We start from the raw sequence: 17,142 nt of genomic DNA on the forward strand, positions 1-17,142 counted from the left end.
CTGCCAGGTCCTTGTGCATGCTAGGGAAGCACTCTACCACTGAGCGACATCTCCAGCCCTTATGCCACATTTTAAAGAAAGGAAAACAGAGATGACAGTGACTTCTACACAGCACCCTTGACTAGGAAGGTGCAAAGGGCATCTTTCTGAGGCCCCATTCTTAAGGGTTGCAGTCACATGGAAATGCACCTCTGCAGAGGTCCACTGTGTGGCCCACTGAAGAACTGCGCAAAATATTGTAAAAGTGGTGTGTGTTTCAGCCACGAAATAGAACTTTTTCCAGCCACAAAATTAAATTTCCAACTAGAAAGTGTTTTGGATATTCACATACTCCCAAAATAGTCCATTAAGTAAAAAAGAGCAACATGCAAGACATTATTTTGCAGAGAAATATGCAGACACATATTCTAAAATGCCATTTATGCATGTGTGTGTGTGTGTGTGTGTGTGTGTGTGTGTGTGTGTGTAGATCACCTCCAGAGAGACCCACAGAAATCCCAGCTGTTTCTGGGGAGAGGAGCCGTCTGGCCCCAGACAGAGGCAGGAGGAAATGTTTCCACAGGACAGCCTTTGCTTCACCCATGGGAGCAAATCACTTATTCAAAAATGAAGGGAAATTAAAACAAATGATCAGAGAGCCTAAGTTGCAAGTTCCCAGCTATTATCCCAATGGCTTCTGTACAATTGAAACCAACAGCTATGTCCCCATGCGTCCTTCTGGCTGTGGTTACTCACCCTCTGTCGTCCGCACTGGTCAGGGTCCAGGTTTTCCAGCTGAGGATGACTCCCCAGGTTACTACACAGCCCAGTGGCTTGGAGTCCACGTCTCTGCCTCCTCCCTGGTGTCTGCAGATAAACCCCAACTAAAAGCAGCCCGAAGTCTAAACTACAGGGTTATAGCTGTCACCCTAAGCTAAGAGAGAAGACAGGAGAGTTAAGGCAGAGAGGCTTTTGCTGATAGCAGCTAAGTACACGGCTTCTTGAAAAAATCAAGTGTGAGTTATTGTCCTACGTTCAAACCCCACTCCCAGCAAGATGCTGCTTTTCAGACCTTAGGCAAGCATATCCATTTCTTTGCACCTGCTTCCTCATTTTTAATAAAAAAAAAATGGTGGCACCTACTGACCCCCCCCCCAACGGATAAACTAAAAATTACACCCAGGGACACTGTCCAGAAGACCCCAAGTTGTGCCTACCCTCCTCCTCTTCTGCCTACCATACTGGTCTACTACAGCTAGTACATACACACACACAGAGAGAGAGAGAGAGAGACTGAGACTACACTATCATGGGCCAGCCAAATGGCTCAGTGGGTAAAGGTGCCTCCCACCACACCCCACATCCTGAGTTTGAAGTCTGATCTCCTGAAGACATGGTGAAAACAAAAAACTGTCTCCCACAAGCTGTCCTGATGTCCACTCATGTGCCATGACAAGAGCATACACACAAAGCAAAAATGTATATCTTTTATTTTTAATTGTGTGTGTGTGTGTGTGTATAAAGAGCACTCATGTGCCTAAAGAACCATATTGTTTTAAAATGTAGCATCAAATTTCATCCCCACTCATTCATTCCACACTGAATCTTTTCTTGCACTACAATGTGCATGGGCCTGAGAGGCTTAAGGATTGTATTCCACCATTGCTGCTTACTATGGTCACCACAATGAAACGCCTAAAGAAAGCAGCTTTATTGGAAAAGGTTTATTTAGCTCACAGTTTCGGAGGCTCGAAGATCACAATTGGGTTGGTAGCACTGTAAAGCCACTCTCTGGAAAGGGAGTGTTGACAGGAGGAATGGTGGTGGCAACTCTTCTAAAAGTAACAGGAAGCCAGAGAGCGGAATACCGCCTGGCTGCTCTCTGTACCAGCCCTCTGGTAAAAACAAAACAAAACAAAACAAAAACAAAAAACAAAACAAAAAGCTACTGGGAGTCCTCACCAAGTTCCTCCCTCCCTGCAGGCCCTCTCTATGACACTCCCTTACCTCACATCTGCAAAGCACTCACTAAAACGATGCTGTACCTGCGGGCTTATTGCAAGCTGGAAAGTAGCCTCAGTGAAGTGCGGTAACCTTGGGTTTGCACACCACTGCCTAAAACACTTCCTGTTGCTAATTGAGTCGGACACGTTTTCACTGTACTTTGTCCGCCCGAGGAAGTCCATGTACTTTGCACAGGAGGCGAAGGTGGTTATCAGATGACTAGAGGGAATCAGAATGAAAACTAACCCCAAACCCGCTTTCCGCTTAGATACCCTCATTCCTGGTGCAGAGAGCAAGAGGCCCCAAGGGCAGGAGGGCAGACATCAAGGACCAATCCGTCCGCCAGAAGATTCAGAAGAATAAAACTGCAAAATTTAGGTGTGGAAAGGAAAGGGGGACGGGGAAGCAGAGGCGTGGTTGCAATTCTGAATCTTGAGATAATTTAAAATTTTAAATTATTGGGGGTGGGGACAGTGCATGCCATGGACTGCAAGGGAGGAGGGGGTCAGAGGACACCTGGACGGAGTTGATTTCTCTCCTCCTTCCACGTCGGTTCCGGACATCCAACTCAGGATGTGAGACTTAGCAGTAAGCAACCCGCTGAGTCATATCACTGGCCCTTGAGGGCCTTCTTTAGGCAACACACTGAGCACCACACCGTAGTTTTTATTCATTTCACAAATAGAAGTTAAACACCTCCTATGGGGTCTAGGTGATTCAGGACAAGCCTGGCTTAGGCAGTCTTGTCCCTGTTTGACACGTAGTGTGCTCTAGGTGGGTCAGGACTCGGCAAGTCTGACAGAGTCACAAGTCCTGTCCTCTCCGTTGTCTGGGTAGCAGGGGTTACCTGCCCAGAGCAGAGACAGATGGGAAATTTCTGTCATCATTAAGGTTTATTGACCAGCGCGGCTGGAATTTCCCAGAGAGAGGAATTAATCTCGCTACCGACTGAGAGCAGACATCCTGCTGGGAGTAGTTACATAAATTCTGTTGCTCAAATTAATTAGGATTGTGATTCATTTGTTTAATGAAGAAGCTGATGGCGAAAGGCAAGGCAGCCTAGTCTTGCAGAGCTCAGCCAATCCCGGGTGACAGTGCGGCAGATGGGGTGGGACCAGCCTGGAGCGGACCGCGGATGGTTAGAGACAGCCAACCAGAAGGCAGAACTGGAAGAGAAGCCGGTGGGAGCCGCTGCTGTCCCGGCCCCCCACCCCCCAAAAAGCTGGTGGCTGGAATGACTCTCAAGCTCCCAGCTTGAAAGCTTTTCTAGCTTCGCCCAGAGGTTTCCGGCCTCCTGCTTCCTCTGTGCAGAACAACTACGAACAGCTGAACGCGACCCATTAGCACTCGCGACCGGTCCACCCATTTCCTCCTGCCACCCCAAACACCAGATTTCTTGCAACAACACGAACTAGAAACAGAACGCTGGCTTACTCCCACCTGCTTAAGGAAAGACCCCTCCCCTCTACCCAGAATTCCCCGCCTGCCTAGGACAGCCCACCCCACAGTCTCCCTAGGGAGCATCTTCTCCAGGTTGTGAGCCTGGCTCTGTGCTGGCTCTGTGCTGCAGTTATAAAGGTAAGAGGCACGGAGGTGGAAAGAAGCCGAAACTGCACAACTCCTGGGCAGTGTGTGATTGGGTAACACTCTTTGGGACGAAATAGAGACGATTCCTCCTGGCGACCCTAGAGAAAAGAGGTCAGATGTTTTGAGTGAATCTGAAGGGTTTGCTGATGGAGTGGATGCTTAGGAAGAAAAGGAGAATCAGGTGAGCTTTGGGACTTTATCCATTCGTGCCACGTCTGCAGGAGTCCTCCCTAGAAGCCCTGTATTCTTTCTAGATTTCCCCACTTCTTATTGGGACAGACCCGGAACGCCACAGGTGGGACGCACCAGGACTTTTCATGAATCAGAACTATTACAAGGGCATGTGCCCTGCCATCTTCCGCCACACTACTTCAAAGCCTCTTCTGGAACTCGGGTGTGGCTCTACTTAAAAAGAAGCACTGACCTGGAAACCAGAATCCAAAATGCATTGGACTGTGATACAAATGCTCGGCCCTTTTGGCCTCAGATCCCCTGTCCTCAGAAGATGCCTGCTGTCCCGACACCTTTCAGTGGCCAGGGGAAATCTTACTCGTGGATGTATCTTGTCACTACGCTCCAACTCTCTGAACGACTTCCCAACATAGAAGGTAAAACATCAATAAAGGCATCCAGCATAAGACAGGTGATCTGGCACGGCCTCCTTTGGTCACACGTCACCCTCTCTAGTGCTTTGCTGGTTGCACTCTGTCTAACCCAATGTTCCTTTCCTCCATAAAGCGTTCCGAGCCCTTGTAACAAATGCTCTGGGCACGGGCTGCTCTCCTTCCCTGTCTTGTGGCTGGGACATGAGTGCATTAGAGAGATCTAAGTGTTGGAGACAGTGCTGAAGTGGTGGGACTTTTTAGAAAGGAGACTTAGTGGGAGTCCTATGGGTAGGTCAGCTGGTTGCCAGGGGAGAACGTAGTGCTCACGTAACCCGGAAGTGGTATTTGTGAGAGGGTTGTTAAGAGAGAGCCTGGCTGTTGTATCATTCTACCTCATCCTGTGGTCCCCTCATACACGTGCCTACCACTGAGATGCCATCTACCGTGAAATCTCCACCAGAGCCAGCTACATAGGAGCTATGAACTAGGAGCTACATAAAAAGTGGCCTGGTGACAAGTCTTTTGTTAAGAGTACTATAAAGTGAGCCGATCCCACATACCGTGTTAGTTGCTAGCGGTGCAGACTCTAACATAATTGTTGGCCAAAGAGCACTAAGCAAGGCTTTTGAGCAGGAGTGACAGATCAGATCTGACAGTATGACCACGCACGGAGAATGGAGACAAGAGATGGTTAGAACGCTGTTAGAATCGGCCTACAGTAAGTGGTAGTTTAGAAATAACAAAATACCTCAGAATTGCAAATTAAGGGCTCTGCTTCTAAAATGTCACCTTGTGTCCCTCAGAGAGAATAAACATTATCCTCACATGACAAAACATCTCTCCCTCCCTCTCTCCCTCTCTCTCTTTCTCTCTCTCTCTCTCTCTCTCTCTCTCTCTCTCTCTCTCTCTCTCTCTCCCCTCTTATGTGTGTATGTATATATGCATTCCTTGTCACAAAACTAATGTGGTAGTTATGATCCTGACATCCAGAACCACCTGGGAAACTGGCCTCTGCACTTGCCAAGCAGCTAGGACCCCTGCACCTAGGCCCTCTGTCACAAGATAACCAAGCCTCGGAAGTGGCCAGTTCCTTGCAACTGGCCCTCCAAAATGTGGACATTTGGAGCGTTGTAAAGGACCTTCAGTTGCTTGTTTACCAGTGTCTCAGCAGGAAACAGGACTCAGTTCTAATAGATCAACTGAAGATGCTTTAATGAGCTATTCACAGAGAGCTGTGCACGATTAAAGATGCCAAGGAGGATGCTGGGAAGGCTGGAGACTGCAGACAGCTGAAACCACCAAAGCCTACAGGCATGTTGGTGGAGCTGGAGAAGCCGAGGCCGGTGGGGGGGGGGGGGGGGGCAGGCGGCCTGAGTGGGAGAGCTGTGTGCAGGAACTAAGCCAAACAGAGGGGCAAAGAATATTCTGGCCTCCCAGGCCTCCTTTCCCCCAGTCTCCTGCCAGTGTCTCTCTATTGGCCAAGCCACACTGAAGCCAACCAGCAGGGAGCCTCTTGGTTATTCTACAAGGTCAGTTTTCTGAGGCACAGGGCAGGGCAAAGGAGGGGAAATCTCAGCTTGCAGAAGACAGAAAGTAACAGGCTGCAGAATCTCGGTGTCCAGCCGCTGCTTTTCTTAAAGGGAGCTCAGAGGAACCTCACAACTTGCTTCTTGTGGGGGGCAAGTCAGGAGAAAGTCCGTAGTCCCTCTTCCATGGGGTGAAGTTTCATAGAGCGCTTCTTTCCCGTCGTTCCATGGTCTACTTGATACCTGCTTCTGCCTCATTTCTCCAGACATGGCAACAAGAACACAGACCTGAGGCTGCCAGGGAGGAGAAGAGGCCATCGTCTGCCTGGAAGCCAGTCCACTCATCCATTCCCCGGGGCTGCTTACTGATCCACAAGATGGTTTAATTGAAGTCCTTACAACAAATGGTGCAGAAAGGCAACACCCTGAGTCTGCCAGGAGCCTCAAGGAAACAAGAGAGGGAGCTGGGAAACCCCCGAGACAGAAGTACAGTTAGATGATCGCTGTTAGAAATGAGCTGAGACCAAGAAGCCGTGGCGTCCTCGGTCCAGTCAAGTCTCAGCTTTTCTAAGTTGCTCTGTCTTTGGCAAGGCCTGGGAACCTACATCTAGGCTCCTACATCTGCTGCCCCACTCCAATACATCACACTCCATTCCCGTTGCAGTCTCCCAGGCGGTTGCTCTCTCCTGTAATGCCCTCCACTTCTCAGCGTCACCCCTCTTTCCATTGTTTCTAAGCTCCTTTGAGCCACCTCCTTCAAGACTTCCGTGGCCCAGCCTCCATCCCTTCAAGGTCTCATCATGATGGCCACCTGGTCCCCTTCTCTCACTTTCATGCCTGAGAGTCTTCCTTTCTCACCCCCTGGCTTAGCTTCCCTTGTAGATACAAGGCAGGAACTGCATTTTCTTTTTCTCACCTTCGCTTGCCTGACAGGCCCCACTGTGATCAGGTTATGAGAGGAAACAGCAGGGTGGAGAGAGGGGAAACTCGGGTGGGCACAGCAAGGCTCAGCAGGCGCCGATAAGATGCCAGCTCCTATGCAGCCCCGAGCTCCCTCCCAGCTAATTAGGATGGAGCATCCGTCATGCACTTGTATCTTTAGCATGGGACACAGCCTCCCCTGTGCCTGGGCCCAGCTGGCTCTCTGCTCAGACTCATAAACTTGTAACTGACTCGGTAGCAGAGGACACAGGAGTCGTGCTGTGAAATCATAAAATGAGCATCAGGGGAAAAAAAGATCGTATCATTCAGAGAGAGTGAGGTCTCCGTGCTTCCAGTCTAAAATATGGGACTCTGTGCGGCTTCCTCCTGCACAGCTTGGCATGTTGATCTCAGAACCCAAGTGTCACAGGATGAGAAACCCAGGCCATGAGAGAAGCTATGTCTAGGTACCCAGGTGACGCCATCAGCTTCCGTGTGATGCAAAGAGAGGACCATCTTGGACATCCAGCCATTGAAGCCTTCAGATGACTCCAGACCCAGCTTCTGCCTGGCACAACCACACAACAGACACAGAACCTTCCAGCTAAGTTCAGCCAATGCATGCAACTGCACAGGATAGTATTTTACCCTGCTAGGAACTTCTTGCACATAGATTCCACTTTAGAGATGAGCAGCTGCCGCCAGAATTGTGCTGTGACTTACTGAAAGTGTTGAGGTCTCACTGCTGTCACCCTACCTCACCACAGAAAAAGGGTAGAGAAGTGAGATGGCCAGAGCAAAAGAGGAAGAGAGGGGAAGAAAGATGAATTCTGTAGAAAACATCCCAAGTTAATTTCAATTATGAAGGAAACTGTTTGGTTTGGTTTCTGTGGGGTGGGGGGGGGTTGTTTTCAGTTTTCCAAATAGTGTCTTGGAGTTTACAGAATTCATTGTTCTTATTTCAACCTTGGGTTGGTTATATCCTAAACACACACACACACACACACACACACACACACTACCAACGAGCTTACCTGACCACATTTCTCAGGGAGACAATGGCCTCAACGGAAGAGAAAAGAGTTCCTCATGGGAAGGGCAAGTGGCAAGCTAAGCTTCCAGAGAAATATTTGTATTTTCTGAATGATCCTTCAAAATAGCATGCACCTGTGGTGTGGAGGGTGGGGGGCAAGCTGCAGAGTGACAGAGCCATCCACTCTCCCCAGCAATGCTGGGAAAACCTTATCAGAAGAGCCCATGGCCAGGGCAAAAGCAGATGCTCTTTTCCAGTTCAGTGCCTGACATGCCACTGAACCACACACAAAGAGGGAAAGTCCTGGATTTGCCTGTTTGGTTTTTTTTCCTCCAGGCTCTTAAATAGAAGCGATATGAATTTTTCAAGGCCCGGCCTGCTCAGGAGGCTGCAGTGGGAATCTGGGAAAGCAGCATGTTAAATTGTGATGAGCAGAGGGCAGGCTGGCCTCGGATTTCCCCTCAGGTGATGTGGGAGGTACCAGCTAACGTGAATAGTTCTTGGTTTTTCACTGGGCCCCAGGTCCTCTCTGTGTCTGTCATAGAGCACTGGAGATTCCATCATCATCTCAGCGTGTCTCAGGAGCTTGTGTTTGGCCCTCCCAGTGTTCCTCAGAGGGAATTATTACTAGATAAAAATTTTTTAACATACTTAATTTTGTGTATGAGTGCCCTGCCTGCATGTACACCTGCAGGCCAGAGGAGGGCATCAGATCCCAGTATATATGGTTGTGAGCCACCATTTGGTTGCTGGGAATTGAACTCAGGACCTCCAGAGGAGCAGACAGTGCTCGTAACCACTGAGCCACCTCTCCAGCCCCTATTAGATCATTTTAAGATGAAATCCAGAGCAGTGCCCTGGCTCCTAGAAAATACCCATGGCCCCTGCATCTGGCATGGTCAGCAGAGTGGTTTTCCTGATCACAGCTAGGCTCATTGGCCATCTACCAGTCCAGGTTGGCCTCAGCTGCCCCACATGTCTGTCATCTCCATCAACCCAGCCCAAGTGTGCTCTCATGACAATAGCTAGGTTGCACAAGAGAAAGCAAATGCATGGATTGCACAAGCATTTTCATGGTTGTTGTTGTCCAAGCTCTCGATTATATGCCTTTGTCGTTGCTCCTTCGACCAGAGAAAGCTATATTGCCAAGGCTGAAGTCAAAGCCAGAGGATGTCGAAAGACAAAGGTGACAAGGAATGATGGGGCCAGGTGGGCTTCAGTGGTCGAGCTGGATATGCAAAGCCTTGGATTCTATCCCTAGCACGGAAATGCATATATCAGAGACCATTTTGCCATCTACTTCTTTTTTTAGGTGGGGAGGGCAGGAGGTGGAGGGGACGCGCAGTTTCTGACAAGGCTTCTCTGTGTAGCCTTGGCTGTCTTGGACTTGCTTTGTAGGCCAGGCTAACCTTGAACTCACAAGGATCAGCCTGCCTCTGCCTCGCAGAGGTCTGGGATTACAGGTGTGAGCCTCCTGGCCACCATCTACTTCTTGACCTAGGCAATTCCAGTCCTCTCTAAAGCTCTGCTTCTACATTTTTTTTATATGACCATATCTAATTTGTAGGGTAGCTGAGGTGCTAAGCAAATGTAAGAGTGCTGCATGTGTATATCATGAGCCCAGGGGTGTCTGCACACACGAACTGAAGAAACACAGGATGATCTCGAATCCTATTTCCAAAGTCCTGAAAATGTCACCCAAGCCTTTGGAGGTGAGCCAGCACAGTGTCGCTGACATGATAAACAAGAATCACAGAACGAGAATAAATCATGGCAGAAAACAATAGTCCATGATGTAATTAAAGTTACTGTGAAAGAACCTATGAAGGAGAGAATGAGTCAGCCGCAAATGCGAGCAATGAGTCAGGGGAGTGTCGTGGTGCAGAATTCTTGACTATTTCCAGAAGGCCTGCTGTCCCAGTTAAAAGAGCACCTTGAGCCTGCTGCTCGACATCTGGAAGGAAACATCCCTGTCACTCTAATAATGCCTCTTCTGTTGCCACCAGCGGCAATGGGAGTAGCAGTGGGAACAGGCAGAAGAGAGTCAACACTGAAATGTCTCAAGGGAGAAACGGATAGTACAGCATTGCTCCAAAGTGCCCAGGGGGATCTTAGTTTCCTTGAGTGGATTTGAACTATCATTTTTAGGATACAAGTTATCTGAAAGTATAACCACCACGAACATACATAAACCAAAAGTCAGGTGTTCAAACCACATGTTCTGTGTAAATTCAGATAAGGGGTGTGTGTGTGTGTGTGTGTGTGTGTGTGTGTGTGTGTGTGCGTGCCATTTGTTGTCTAGGGTCTTATAGAAGCTAGAAGAGGATGTCAAATCCCTTGGAGCTGGAGGTACTGGCCATTAGATGTCCATGCTGAGCCCTCTTGCTCCTTTTCAAACTGACAGAGAAGTGTATTCCTATTACTGGTAAATGCATTAAAATGTTTGTCTGTAAGAAATAACACTGGACATTGTTTGAGAGGCTGTATGTTTTGGGTGAATCTTGGACAGCTTGTCCAACAACTCAAAAGAGGATTGCTCATAGCTGGTATTGAGATTTTGGTTAGGTAGCTCTTGGAGGGAGCACTGTCAGCCAAGCTGAGAAAAGTTCATTAAAAGTGTGTGTGTGTGTGTGTGTGTGTGTGTGTACACAGCATTATGTGTGTTATAGGGTTTTTTGTTTGTTTTGCTTTGTTTTGTTTTGTTTTGTTTTGTTTTGTTTTCCAAGACAGGGTTTCTCTGTGTAGCCTTGGTTGTCCTGGACTCGTTTTGTAGACCAGGCTGGCCTTGAACTCACAGCCATCCACCTTCCTTTGCCTCCCAAGTGCTGGGATTAAAGGCGTGCGCCACCACGCCCGGCTGGTTTCTTGTTTTAGGTAGTTGATAGCATTCCTTGCAGCTTTTTCAGATATCCTCTCTATTTGCCCACCTCCCTCCTCCTGTGTTAACCTCCTTCCCCTCCCTAAAAAGTATGCCTTTCTTTCGTTTTCCTGATCAGATCACTTATACCGTTATCTCCTATCTATTGCTCCCCAAATTTCTCAGTATATAATTTTAAGAATTACAGCCGGGCATGGTGGCGCACGCCTTTAATCCTAGCACTCAGGAGGCAGAGGCAGGTGGATGGCTGTGAGTTCAAGGCCAGCCTGGTCTACAAAGCGAATCCAGGACAGCCAAGGCCACACAGAGAGACCCTGTCTCAAAAAACAAACAAACAAACAAACAAAACAAAACAATTAGGCTAAAGATGTGGCTCAACTGGTAGAGCATCTACCCAGCATGCATGAGACCTTGAGTTTGATTTCCAGAATCTTATAAGCCAAGTGTTTGACCCTTGTAACCAAGAGGTTGCAACTTCATAATTCAAGAAGTAGAAGTAGGAAATTGGGATTTCAAGGTCATCATCTCCATAATGGTCAAGACCAGCTTGGGATACAGGAGGCCCTATCCAACGGTGGGATAGGAGCAGGCTGGAGAGATGGCTCAGTGGCTAAGAGCTTATCTTGCTCCTCCACCAAACTGTAGTTTGGTTCCCAGCACTCATGTCAGGGGATCTTATGCCCTCTTCTGGACTCCACCTACACCCACATATGCACAAAACCACACATATACACTTAATTTAAAAATGATTTTCTTAAAGGGTAGGAGAGAGGGAGGGAGAGAGGGGGAACAAACTGTAAGCATGACAGTACAGTGCATTTAATCCTCACACTAGCCGAGATGCCTGGCTCCATTTTCCAGGCAGGGAAACTCCGTGGATGTCAGGGTTCTGCACTACCTGCTGAGAATGACGAGGACTGTGCTTGCTGAGCCAGGATTCACACTCAGGACCATGGTCTGTGCCAAATGCCACTCAATAGTGGAGAGTGACTTGCCCCACCTGGCCCCAGTCTGCCATTACTCACCCTCCTGCTCTGAGTGTTCTGTGCTCCACTGTGCCACCCTGCCACCTCTAACTGGCACATGCAATGCTGGGTGGGGGTGGGGTGGGGAGGGAGTGTTTGTTGGCTCGGGGAAGCTGAGCTATGACCCTGAGCTGCTGACAGAATGTCTGATATTTATAGCCACTCACAGTCAAGTAACAGGGAAAGTGTGTTTTAGACTGTTGCCGATGTCCTCAAGGGGAAAGGAAAACATCTCTGTGAAAAATGGTGTGGGTTGCTGAACTGATGGTGTATCAAACGAAAAAGGACAACCCAATGGGTTTGTGATCCAGCTTTTTAAAAAAAATAATAATGGAAGTGTAACCAGCCAGCCTCTACAGACAGCATTTTTCAAATGTTTTAGATGTAGCCACACGAGAGGCCCCACCACTACAGGAATTTATAAATGGCTACCTTACCCTCAAACTTTATTTATGCATTTATCTATTGATTTAGGTCTGTCTTACTTCACCAAGGATTTGAAGCTGATCCTTTAATTGTAAAGATGACAGTTGATTACATTAGTGATCATGTTGGGGTTTTTGTTTTGTTTTGTTTTGTTTTGTTTTGTTTTTAATGCCGCCCTGTGTCCTTGCCCTTGGGTAGTGTCCTCCTACACTGGCTTTGGGCCGGGCACAGTGACTTACTTTGGCCAGTAGGACAGCAATCAACTTGAGGCAAACACAGTTTGAAAATCATACAGTGGAGAGACACATTGTCCTAGGCAAGGCTGACCTAGATCAGCCAGACGCTGGCCAATCTGCCAGGAACCACAAGACCCCATTGGAGCAACAGGATCTGGCCCAGATCAGCGTAGACCCATGAGAAATTGTTCTTCAACAATTGTAGATTGTTCTTTAAAGTTACTGGTTTGGAAGTTTGTTTGTTACATATTAATAACTAATACAGGGACTGTGTGTGTGATCATATACATATGTGTTCATATATATGCCTAGATGAGGATATGTGAGAGTACATGTGTGAAGAAGGGTGTGTGTCTGTGTGTGTGTGAGTTCATGTGAGTTCATGTTCATGTTTATATGCCGGGGTGAGCATATGTGAGAATGCATGTGTGTAGAGGTAGGGGTGCGTGTGTGTGTGTGTGTGTGTGCATGTGTGTAGAGGTAGGGGTGTGTGTGTGTGAGTGTGAATGTGTGTGTGCATGTGTGCAGAGGTAGGTGTGTGTGTGTGAGAGTGTGAATGTGTATGTGTGTGCATGTGTGTAAAGGTAAGGTATGTGTGTGTGAGTCTGAATGTATGTGTGTGTGTGTCTGTGTCTATGTCTATGTCTGTGTTGGAGATAAACTGCCAGGTGTCTTTCACTATAGTCTTCAACTTATTCCTTTGAGGCAGGGTTTCTCACTAAACTGGAGCTCATCACTAAGGTAGACAGATCAAGGCTTCTTCTATCTCCAGCTGAAATGATGGGCACCTGCTACTACACCAGCTTTTACATGAGTAGTAAGGCTCCACACTAGAATCCTATGCCACTGAGCCACATCCCCATAGGAAGAACTATGCCCACTGAGCCACGCCCCCATAGGAAGTACTATGCCCACTGAGCCACACCCCCATAGGAAGAACTATGCCCACTGAGCCACGCCCCCATAGGAAGTACTATGCCCACTGAGCCACGCCCCCATAGGAAGTACTATGCCTACTGAGCCACACCCCCATAGGAAGTACTATGCCCACTGAGCCACATCCCCATAGGAAGAACTATGCCCACTGAGCCACGCCCCCATAGGAAGAACTATGCCCACTGAGCCACATCCCCATAGGAAGAACTATGCTCACTGAGCCACGCCCCCACAGGAAGTACTATGCCCACTGAGCCACATCCCCATAGAAAGTACTATGCCCACTGAGCCACATACCCATAGGAAGAACTATGCCTACTGAGCCATATTCCCACAGCCCCAAGGAATTCACATCCTAGAAATACAGTCAATGAGTTTCTATAGAGTATGAGTTCTGGGAAGAAAAAACATATATTAGCACATGCTCCCTGAAGGAACTCTAGCTGGCCCGAACATGGCAAATATGGCTCTGGCAGGCCTTGCCTTTCCCCTGTTCCCTCTTCCTTGTTAAAAACCATTAGATTACATTCCTGAAGCTAGCCACCAAGGTCTATTCCCCTGAGGCTGACTACCAAGGTCTAGCTATCAAAGTATTGAAGTCCGGCAACCAAAATCTCTTTTGGGCTACTCTAGCTAACATGCGCAGTTCAGATTAAACACCTTATCTTAACACAGGGTTTCCCTATTGCCTTTATAAAACACCATTTTCCTATAAGCCAAGTCTGTCCCTTCTCTATCCAGAGACAGTCCTTTGTCCCGCTGGGCAAATACACACACACACACACACACACACTTGTTCCTTTCTCCTGTCTTTGTCTCTTATCCCTGCCCTTTGTCTTTCTGGCACAAATAAATCCTCTTTGTGCTAAGAACTTGGTCTTGGGGTGTCTTGTGCTAATATGGCCACTTTCAGACCCATCTCCTGTTTCCTAGATAACACTGGAAAGGTAAACATTAGCTCCCCCACTCCTTAGGATTTATATTACAGGTTAAAAGGCAGAGGTGAGCTGCGGAAATGGCTCAGTGGGTAAAGGCACCCAATGCCAAGCCTGAGGATCTGAGTTCAATCCCTGGGTACCACATGGTAGAAGGAGAGGAAAAAAACTCCTGACACTTGTCCTCTAACTCAGCACCTGTTCCAGGGCACATGTATATACACACACAAACAACTGCAACTAAAATTTTGTTTTAAAGATGGAGGTATTGGGGGCTGGAGAGATGGCTCAGAGGTTAAGAGCACTGTCTGTTCTTCCAAAGGTCCTGAGTTCAATTCCCAGCAACCACATGGTGGCTCACAATCATCTATAATGAGATCTGGTGCCCTCTTCTGGCATGCAGGCACAAATGCGGGCAGAATATTAGATAAATAATAATAAATAAAAGCAAAATAAAAATAAAAAATAAAAAATTTAAAGAAAAAAAGAATATATTAAAAAAAAAGATGAAGGTATTTGGGCTTTGTTGGGACCCGTAAGGTAAAGCTACTTTCCCCTGTCCAAAAGAATAGACTATAAATTCTACCTCTTATCTCTGACATGGTCTCTACCTTTAAGAAGTATATACAGCTGTGCCTGTCGACCATGTGATCAGGGGTCCTCCCCCACCCCAAATCCCAGGAAAACTGGTTCACTTACTAAGACTTATCCTCCCCAAAAAACCCAGCTGGGCAGAGGCTTGCTTCACTTCCTTCACCTAGCAGTACAGGGCCTGCCTGCTTTTCCAGGTTACCCAGAACAGTGTGGTTCTTCCTTTTCTCCTTTTCTTTTGGATGCTGACCAAAGCCTGGGTATTCTTTCCTGACACCCTAGGCGGTCCCACTCATTCTCTGGAGCTCTTCCATGCCTGTTTCTGTTATGTGGCTGCATGCTGACCCCAAGAAGCATAGCTACCTCCCTTCTCCACCTCCCTTCTCCTAGCAGTGGCCCAAAGTACAAAACTATTTCCTACTCTGCTGTTTTTCTCTCAACAAATTGCCTTATTTCTCTAATAACCTTCCTTCAAAGACTTTCTAAATTCTTTTATTAATGAGACTATGATTCCAAAAGGGGGCCTCAATTTCCCTGGGAATATGGACATGACCCCCCAGGAACCTGCTACCTCCAGCTAAAGCTTCTAGAACCTTCCAGGGCAGCATCACCAGCTGAGACTATGAGCCTGTCGAGGGTAATCCAGTTTCAGAGCACAGCGCTGTTCCCGATAAGTGCTGGCTTCAGGCTGCAGAATAAAAAATGTAATATGCATTCTTCAATCACAGGTAACATTGAAGATGTCTCAAAATACCATTGAGGATCATCAGTGCTTTGAAATCAAGGTGGTTTTTACCATGACGATAAAAATGAATAGTATTCCAATATCACAAATGTGGTTTTCAAATATTTTAATGAATGCTTTCGCCTGCCTTCCTTCACAATCCTAAATATTTTGTGGGGTTTTTTTCTTTTCTGTTTTCTGTTGTTTGTTTATCTGGGGGTTTTTGTTGTTGTTTTGGTTTGGTTTTTTGTTTTTAAGGAAAGTATCTATCAGCTTCATCGGAAAACTGAATACTGCTCATGGCTCAAAAATAGCTAAGACCCGTTCCTACCTTGGAGAACAGACAGACTGTAGGGACACAGATAGCCACAGTAGGGGACAGATGAGAGAGGAGAGGGGTGCTGGTGATGGCATACACACCCCTACCTGCCACCGAGAGAGTTCATGGTGAGGCTGGGCAAGGCAGTGTGACAGAATTAGTAATGAGATGCCATGGAAGCTCAAGAGGGCCTGTGTCTTAGATCTACTTTAAGAACCAGGAGAGTTCCCGTTCTCCAGGCTCTCCCCCCCACCCCACCTCTCCCTGATAGGTGGAGCCAGAACTCTTGAGGCGAGGGCTGAACCCGGACACTTGGTGACACTGAAGGGTGTGTCTCAGGCACAGTGATAAAACCATCCTCCCTGCTTTGGCTGTGCTTTGGAGGACAAACACTATCCTGCACCATTTTGGATTCTCGGGGGATGGCTGAATGGTTAAAGTGAAGCCTCTTTGGTTTTGGTTTGGTTTGGTTTTGGTTTTTGTAAGACAGGTTCCGGTGTCACCCAAGTTGACCTCAACCTTCCTGCGTAGCTAAATCTCACCTTGAACTTCTGATCCTCCTGCTTCTCTTCCTGTTGCAGGAATCTCTCTGGAATAAGCTTGGGTGGTCAGGTTGTCAAGGGCAACAACCCCATTGTTTCAGCTGTTTCTCCGGGCCATTCTGTTCCAGGTAGCAAGTGAAGTCATGCTTGGAAATGGGCAGAACAAGCAGTGGTCTAACTAAATCAATAAATCAAGTAAAGATCGATAATAATAATAATAATAATAATAATAATAATAATAATAATAATCATGATGATGATGATGATGATGATGATGATGATGATAATAATTGGTCTTTCCTACCTTATTCTGCTTCAGTCCCAAGTGCTGGGATCATATTTGGCCATGCACCAGGCTCTGGATAATACTAGGAGTCTCTTTTAGGAAAAAAAAAATGTGATGGTGACAATGTGCCCTCCCAAACATTCCAAGAACAGCAGGGAGGGACCACATGCCTGGGTATAGCAGAAGCCACACTGATGAGATCAGAGGGTGTGGGTGGGGCATTTCTAGGAAAGCTGAAGTTTGAAGAGGCGGTGAGGGAGGAGGGAGGAACAGGGCACTCCAGAGATTCAGTTGAAGAGTTGGAAGACAGTCCAGGACACAAATGGTCCAGCTCCCTTAGAGGCGAAGTGAAGTCAAGGCAACTCAGGGAGCACAGCCTGTCTCAGTCCCTGGAGACTCATGAGAACTCCAAGGGCATTTAGAGATAGTACTCAGAAAGGAAGTGACCCACCCAGGTGGCCATGCAGGGCCACAGAAAGTCATTTGAGATCACAAAGGGAAGTACCATTCAAGATGCGGAGATGGCTCAGCTGGTAAAGGCACTTGCTGACAAGCCCGATGGCCTGAATTTGATTCCCAGGATTCATCA

The 17,142-nt window shown here is 47.5% G+C and overlaps 1 long non-coding RNA gene across 1 annotated transcript; it reads right to left on the minus strand.

Annotated features, from left to right (window-relative positions):
• Positions 1-5,377: 5,377 nt before the first annotated feature.
• LOC311595312 lies at positions 5,378-16,643 on the minus strand. The gene is made up of 3 exons (XR_014778403.1): positions 16,572-16,643; positions 16,268-16,445; positions 5,378-6,143 (listed from the first exon to the last, which is right to left on the minus strand). It is a non-coding gene; the product is annotated as an uncharacterized lncRNA (long non-coding RNA).
• Positions 16,644-17,142: the final 499 nt, after the last annotated feature.

This window comes from Acomys minous (genome assembly GCF_964271855.1).
Source record: "Acomys minous genome assembly, chromosome: 3".
Taxonomy (NCBI): domain Eukaryota; kingdom Metazoa; phylum Chordata; class Mammalia; order Rodentia; family Muridae; genus Acomys; species Acomys minous.